Source organism: Xenopus laevis, chromosome 5S (assembly GCF_017654675.1).
Source record: "Xenopus laevis strain J_2021 chromosome 5S, Xenopus_laevis_v10.1, whole genome shotgun sequence".
In the NCBI taxonomy this organism is placed as follows: domain Eukaryota; kingdom Metazoa; phylum Chordata; class Amphibia; order Anura; family Pipidae; genus Xenopus; species Xenopus laevis.
The window spans coordinates 95,417,294-95,426,061 of NC_054380.1; the positions used below are offsets into that span (position 1 = coordinate 95,417,294).

General features: G+C 38.4%; 1 long non-coding RNA gene across 1 annotated transcript; it reads right to left on the reverse strand.

The window, feature by feature from the left end:
• Positions 1-1,562: 1,562 nt before the first annotated feature.
• On the reverse strand, positions 1,563-5,235 carry LOC108717575. Its single transcript, XR_001935866.2, has 5 exons — positions 5,055-5,235; positions 4,807-4,903; positions 4,182-4,267; positions 2,284-2,345; positions 1,563-1,643 (listed from the first exon to the last, which is right to left on the reverse strand). It is a non-coding gene; the product is annotated as an uncharacterized LOC108717575 (long non-coding RNA).
• Positions 5,236-8,768: the final 3,533 nt, after the last annotated feature.

Here is an 8,768-nt window from a genome sequence, read left to right on the forward strand (position 1 = left end):
ATAGTTTAAACAACAGGTTCTTAAAGGTGAACGATCATGAAAATAGAAATTTAATATAAGCTTCCTCATAAGAAACTTTCTAAACACAATTAAAAATCAATTTTACATATCAATTAAAAATTCTATACCGTTTCTGAAATAATCAAGTTTATCTTCACTATCGCTCTCTCTGCATCTGTTTCTCTTCATTCTCACTTCATGCAGCAGTTGAGTGACGGATATTTATTGACAGTTAGATCCAATATATCTTATAGGGGGCTTTCGGTCCTAGCAGATGTATAAAGGCTCTTACTGACGAGCGTTTTTACCTGCGCTCCCCTGCATTCCGTTTTTCTGCATTGAGCCGCAGGGGAGCGCAGGAATAGACGCATTCCATTTTTTCCAATGGGGCTGTACTCACACAGGCGTGTGTAAGCGCCGAACGCAGGAAAAATGCAGCATGTTGCGTCTCAACCTGCGTTCGGCGCCTACACGCGCCTGTATGAGTACAGCCCCATTGTAAAAAATGGAATGCGTCTATTCCTGCGCTCCCCTGCGGCTCAACGCAGAAAAACGGAACGCAAGGGAGCGCAGGTAAAAACGCTCGTCAGTAAGAGCCCTTAGAGCTCACTCAAATAACTGATTCAAGTACCTGTACAAACAAAATCAAACAAAATAACTGCCTTTTGCACAAATTCTGCGTGTAGAGAGAAAGGATGTCTGGTGATTTTAATAAAGTGAGCTCTAATACATCGTCTAGGCAAATGGAACCCTCCCATAAGATATATTGGATCTAACCGTCAATGAAAATCTGACACTCAACTGCTGCATGAAGAGAGAATGAAGAAAAACATGCTGAGAGGGATAGTGAAGAAAAATGTGATTATTTCAGAAACACTACCAAATTTTTAATTGGTTGTATTTAGAAAGTTTATTATTTCAGTATGATGTAGCTTATATTAAATTTTCATTTTCGTGATATTTCCCCTTTAAGTCACATTTTCAATTACAGCCAAGCATAGCAGAAATATAAAACAAACACACAAGGAATAAAATCACCAAAAACAATCCACATCCCACCTCTTATTTAACCCATTAGGGACCTTAGCCTATAATGTAAAAATCCAAATCCCGCCCCCCCCAACACTAACTGGAGGAATAACCTTTTCTATAACCTGTGCTTTCAGGTAAGCACTATTACCATCCATACATACAGAAAAGTCTCTACCTACTGGTGTCCACATTGATCTTATTTATAATAAGGACATGCTCCCTGAGTCATTTCTTATATTTCCAAGAAATTGCTGCCAACATACCGTGTCCTGCAAGTTTTACGCTCCAGAAGGTACACAACTGAAGTTCTTCCTTAACTTAACCAAGAATAACCCACCTGCCAGACATGGGGGGACCATTTTTTTTTTTTATTCAGAAAGAAAAGATATAAATCAGTTTTTTGGTGGCAAAATTGTTACAGTTTTGTTTTATGAAGCCACGTGATTCTGCAACCACGCAGATCCAAGGCCATGACCGTCTATAAAAAACACACAGATTTAGCTAGCTCTGTGCCATTATTCATTTCTGGACAGCCTTTTCTGCTTCCATGTTGATCAACGCCATCATTTTTTCATATTCTTTTTCAGGGGAGTCAAACGAGTGATCGGATGCTAAGAAAGAAGCATATATAAAAGAAAATTAAAACATGTATCTAAATGAAAGGGGTTGGTCACCTTTGAGTTAACTTTTAGTATGATGTAGAGTCAGATATTCTGAGACAATTTGCAATGGGTTTTAATGTTTTATCATTTGTAGTTTTTTTTAGCTTTTAATTCAGCAGCTCTCCAGCTAGCAATATCAGCAATCTGGTTGCTAGGGTCCAAATTACCCTAGCAACAATGCATTGAATTGAATAAGAGAGTGGGCTATGTATAGGAGAGGCCTGAATAGAAAGGTGAGCAATAAAAAGTAGCAATAACAATACGTTGGTAGCCTTACAGAGCATTTGTGGATAGATGGAGTCAGTGGCTCCCATTTGAAAGTTGGAAAGAGTCAGAAGAAGAAGGCAAATAATTAAAAAATGATAAAAATTAATAATGATGACCAATTGAAAAGTTGCTTCAAATTAGCCATTCTATAACATACTAAAAGTTAACTTAAAGGTGAACCACCCTTTTAAAGACAAATATAAAACAGTTCCAACCCCATCTTTTAATTAGATAAGAGTAGAACATGGAGGTACAGATCATTGAACATTTAAAACTCTCTGAATGTGTAGCGATAGTTTGAAGTGGATGTAGAAAGTTGTACCTTGCAATATTCCCAGTGCTCTGGAACATAACCCTCTGGAATGTCTGCTAGTTCTGCTTCACCTGATAAAATATTATTTAACACTTTATACAAGACAGGCACAACAAAGATGAAAATGAAAAGCAGGAGCCATTGCAGCAGAGCAAATTATAGAATTATGGGCATAAGTAGTCCTTTAACAAAGGCTGCGAGAGTTGAGATTGGTAGAAGGTATGAAGAGCACTCCAAGGAACCAACAGGGAACAAGAGGACCAGTGACAGTATGACTAGAAGGGGAAAAACACCATCATTCAGAGGAAATAGGACGAGACATAGAGTAACTATTGCTGGCTACAAGGGTCAGTTATATGGCTAAATGGAGTCATGGGCAGTTCTTTCCAACTATATATAATTTATTCCACGATGCAAAAGACATGAATGTTTAGAACAAAAAAGAGTGCAGTGTGGGGGCTTGTGGGCCTCTTTGTTTACACTTATTGGGCTTTTCCCTTTGGCAGATATTAACAAGCATCACCTCAAATCATCCGCATATTAATACGTCATGATTTGATACTCAACGATGAATTTATTGACAAAAGTTATAAATGCAGCTGCAGGTATTACAGTTAACAAAATATAGCATTTCTGTAAGAAGGAAAAAAAAACCAGTTAAGAACAGTGGATTTCTGAGTATAACCAAACAATTCACAGTTAGGTTGTTCTTATACACATTTTACACATGTTTTACACATTTACATGTGTAAAAAATAAAAACATACCAGTGCGTTATAATCATTTAGATATAGAAGAATTGTGCATAAAAAAAGTTGTGTTTCAGGATGAATTATTGAATATTTCTGCAAAAACCGTAATAATCCCTCCCTTATCATCCACTTCCTGCTCCCTGAATTCCCAGGCTGTGCAGGAGAGCCGGCAGCACTCAGCTCACTGCACTATAGGACAGGAACCAATCAGCAGCTAGCAGGACATCATAGGGAACTGAAGCCTGACTTTGCATGTGTGACTGCAGGGCTGTGATTGGCTGTCCCCCTCCTACTGTGTTTCTGGCAGGGACAGTTAGGACGCGCCCAACCCTCATTTGAAACAGGGACCAGAGAACATCTATAGGGAGCTCTAATAAAGGGGCTATTTTTAAAGATAATATAAATTTTTAGCACCATGTAAAAGCAACACCATATATTGCTCATAATTGCCTACAAAATTAGGGTTTTTTCATTTATCCTAATTGTCTCCTTTAAGGCAACAAATACCAGGAATTCAAACACTTCCTGGAGAGGATGTAAAATATTCTAAAACCGCAAAACCGCCATGTACATAGCAATACTTTTACTAATCCTTGTATTATTCTTCAAGGCCCCCAAGGATGATGCCAATACTGCCTTTGGTGTTTTGGATCACTTAATACATCAACATTCTATACCAAGTTAAACTATTACTTCCATTTAAAAGGCAAAATAGCTAATAGGGAAACTTAAGTATTAATAGGAGGCGACAAGAATTAAATCCATTATAAGCACAATTACTTTCCATATTATCACACATGTACCAAGCGACAGCATACCGGTAATCTATAGCCAGTTCATAATATGTAAATAGATTGAAAATAAGGATAAACACCTCAGATGTCTTCCAAAATGTTACTATTCAAGAGGGGATGTGACTCATAATAACCAATATCAACAAAACGCCCTTAGCTACCCTAAAAAAACAAGCAGTCAAAAAAAAAAAAAGTTATGCACAAGTTACTTGTTACTCTATTCAGACCTAACATGTCACCTATTCTTTACACACTGAAACAGAATCAAGCAATAGTGTTTTCTGATAAAAAAGAATTTGTTCTTAACTTGCCTTGTGGCAGCATCAGCACCCTATTTCTTAGTAAGGGACATATTTCTTACCAGCAAACGCAGAAATCTCCTGTCATAGAAATGTGAAGGCTGCATGACAAACAGCCTTTGCCCATGGCTGCCAAATCGCACAGGCACTGGAAAGCAAATATTTACACATCATTTTTTATGATTTCTAAAATGCAACACATTCTGCAGCATTGTACAATACATAAGAGTTATACAATTGTACGCACAAAACCACCAGTACAAGAGGTAAATATATTAGGGATGCACCGATTCCACTATTTTGGATTCGGCCAAACCCCCGAATCCTTTGCGAAAGATTCGGCCGAATACCGAACCAAATTGGAACCCTAATTTGCATATGCAAATTAGGGCTTGGAAGGGGAAAACATTTTAAACATACTTGTTTTCTGACAAGAAGTCACGCGATTTCCCTCCCGAATCCCAAACTGAATCCTGGATTCGATGCATCCCTAAAATATATACAACAAAGTGGACAGTTTGACCTTGTAGTAGCAAATCCCATACACTGGTTTTCCTGACTGCAGATACCCTGAGAGGATTTACTCCAAATCAGTTATATTCAGGCTGTGCTCTATCGTATCCACCACTTTGGGACCTACTGAAAGAGGTCCATACTGGGTAAATTTTAATTCTAACACATTTTTACCTTGGAAAGACGCTCAGGACTTGGCATTGGTAATCTTTGCCTTTTAGACTCCTGTTCCAAAGTTAAGAGCATGTTTTTATCTTTGAGCAATACATACCTAAAAAAAAAGAATACAAAATTAGATATTTTAACTATATAAATGTTAAAAGGAAAGCTACCCCACTGATTTAATTTCAAAGATATCAACTCTTTTATTAGATAATGGGTTGACTGCTATTAAAATTAAACCTATAGTTGCATTTTCATACCAAAGTTTGTGCAAATCTTCATTGATTTTTCCTCTTAGCTGTTTGGCAGTCCAAGCATCACCTGTAAACAGGAAACTGGTTTTAAATGCAAATATGACATTGTTTTGTTAAAGAAGAACTAAAGCTTAACTAAAGAAGTAGGCTAGAAATGGTGTACATTGTGTTTTGGACTTCTATACCAGCCCAAGGAAACCACAGTCCTTTAGCAGGGACGATCTGTATCTCCAAAGATGCCCCAGTAGCTCCCCATCTTCTTTTTTGCTGATTCACTGCACATGCTCTGTGCTGCTGTCACTTACTGAGCTTGGGGACCTACTCACAATATACAGTATACATAGAATAGAAATGTCACAGTATAAGGCTGAATCGTTATTAATTCAGATAATTACTACATGGCAGCACAGAAACCAATGCAACTAGCATCAGAATTTAATAATCAGCCCTGTTGCATCAGCTTATATTACAGACAAACCTCATTTTCTGCTTGATAATTAGTGACGACCCCTAAATTTAGCTTCTCAACAGCTGCTCAGAGCCCACTGAGCATGTGAGTGTCGCAGATACTTTCCAAGATGGTGACCCCCTGTGACAAGTTTGAAGTCCTGGATCACAGTTCTGCTGCCAGATCAAATGACTACACTTGGACATGAACTTAAAATGAACCAAATATTCACGTTTCTAGCGTATGCTCTCTATAACCCCCAATGAAAGCACCCACAACAGAACTTGGTAAGACCAGTAGTGCACTCAAGCTAAATATATTTTATCCATATCCTGTTATTGTGACTCTGAAGCAACAAGTTTTCCAGCAGCCTACAGGCTATCCTAGCCACAAGTGATGTGTTAACTCTTTTAGGAAAAATGTAATTCATATGAATTGTTTATGCTTTCTATGCTTTACAAAAAAAAACAGCAGGTGTTGAGGCAGAGCTATACATTCTCTGCAGTGTTTCAGGGCTTTGTGAATTCTGCATTTAAGTGTGCCATACACTCCCAATCAAGGGGCTAATTCACTAAAGGGTGGATTTTTGCCAGCGACCACTTCGCCACACTTAGCCAGGCGCAAATTCTTTACCAGTACTCTAATTCACTAAAATGGGAAGTTGCATCTCAGCAGCTGAACGTTTGCAAAGTTTCGATAGTGTTAATTCATCTGCGCGAGCATTTCTTTGCGATCTTACACTAGCGTTCAATTCTGCCTAGCGTAACTTTGTTAGTACTCTAATGCTTAGGTCAATTTGAATAGGGCGGGTACATATAGGTCATTTATATAGTGAATAAAGTACCCCCTCTTGTAAAATATAAGGATATTATAAGCTACCGGGGAGTTTCATGACCATATAAAAACACGAGGCCGAAGGCCGAGTGTTTTTATACAGGTCATGGAACTCCGAGGTAACTTATAATATCCTCATATTTTACAACTGGGGGTACTTTATTTATTATAATACACAAATTTCAGTGAGTCATGTGACAGAAATGACATCAGAACTCACCGTTTATAACTGATGACATCAGAACTCACCGTTTATAAGGATATAATTTACAAGATATTCATGGCTTTTGTGTATTATATGTCATTATTAGCGATGTTGGTGCAAATGCTTTAAGTGGCAATTTTTTATTACAAATGTCCAAGGAAGCAAAATAAAGACATAAACAATCCTCTAATGCTCTAGACATGAGCCCATCCTAAAACAAATGTGGCATGCCCCTCAAATTGGTTATAAAAAATGTTAACACAAAAATCTTTAATAGTCAGGACTTTTGAAGGCAATGCCACTTAAAAAAAATGAAAAGCCGCCAGCATTTTTCACAACTTTTATGAGTTTCTGGCATACAGGATATGATGTCCTGCCCTATTTGCCGCCCGAGGCGGCCTTTGTTTTTGCCGCCCCCCGCCTCCCCCAGGGCACTCAGCTTCAGGGCCGGTCAGGGGGGTCCACGTCACTAGCGGTGCTTTGAAACTGACAATATATCTAGCCCCATGTCAGATTTCAAAATTAAATATAAATAAAATCTGTTTGCTCTTTTGAGAATTGGATTTCAGTGCAGAATTCTGCTGGAGCAGCACTATTAACTGATGTGTTTTGAAAAAAAACATGTTTTCCCATGACAGTGTCCCTTTAACAAAGGACTCGTATCAAGTTTACATTGCAGTCTAAGTAATGCACACAGTATAGTGGGACAGCCCAGGAGCAATTTCAGTATTCAGACTTAGTAGACCTTTTGGTTCTTTGAGTTAAATGCTCTTTCATGTGTCTGTAACATTTCCAGTGTATTGTCCTATGGACTTCTTTAATTCTTCTTGAAATCCTACAGTTCTTGTTTTGCAAATTACTGTAATTGTTGGTCACATAGTATCTTATAATCACAGGTACAACTACAAAGAGTGGCCGATGCCTTGGTTTATAAATAGAGGTTAAAAGAAAAATATTTTTTTTCACTACCCTATGTTAATCATTTCCTTAGGTAAGTGCCATAACAGTTATCTGGGCTCTAATCCAATAGGATTACATTATTGACTGTTATAATTTTTATGGGATTTTTAGACCCAGTAAATGACTATTTATTTATTTTTAGGCTGAAGTTAGAAAAGAAATTGTGCAGCGCTACAAGAAGAAATAAATCAAAAAAACAGAAGCAACTGGACTTAGAAAGGAGGTTCCCTGTAGCTAATAATGCATCTTATTTTTTTTTTTGATCGGAGGGGGTCCGGTGTTAGGTCCAAATTGTTTTTCATACAGTGGATTAGAGGGAAAATATATCCCTTTGTTTAATGAATAAGGTTTATGATGAACATACTTTTGTAATTGTTTTGTAAAGGGAAATTGTAACTACTCCATGTTTGGTCCTTGCACGGCCATTACATTTCCAGTATAGATAAAGATAGCCCCCCTGTATAATGAACTCATCCTGCTAACAAATGTCACAATGTTAAAGAATTCAACCTGTAATTAAAATAAAAACCTCCCCCCTACCCTAGGTAGATCCCCCCTCCCTCAGCCTACCTGCCCCCCCCCAGGCTAATGCCCCTAATTTTTTACTCACCCCTCAGTGTAGATTCTGGCCTCGGAGTTCACGGCAGCCATCTTCTTTCTTCTCCGGTAATCTTCGTGTCTTGACGGAAGTTTAGGCGCATGCGCAGTTGGAGTAAATTTCCTGTCCTGAACCATTGCGCATGTGTCGAAAGTCACAATTTTCTGCGAAAATTTACGTGACTTTAAGCGCATGCGCAGTGGTTCAGGACCAGAAATCTACTCCAACTGCGCATGCGCCAAAACTTCCGAAAAAGACCAAAGAAAGAAGATGGAGTCCATGAACTCCGAGGCTAGAATCTGCACGTTGGGGTGAGTAAAAAATTAGGGGCATTTACCCGGGGGGGGGGGCAGATAGGCTGGGGGGAGGAGGGAGGGGATCTACCCGGGGGGGGGTTATTACAGGTTGAATTCTCCTTTAAGTGAAGGTGGGGCTTTGCATACTAGTAATCCTATTATCTAGCTCTGGAGAACAAACTGTTCTGATGTTGCTCTGTTTAGAATGACATCAGAAACTGCAGATGACTTTACTCATGTATTTCCCATTGCATCAGAGTAATTTTCAATATTTCCTCTGAAACATTTTGTCGGCTGGGTTGCAGTCAGAAAACTGACCACAAGATAGCGCTGTTGGTATAAAACAGTATATAAGCCGTATGTATTTTTGTTAATATTG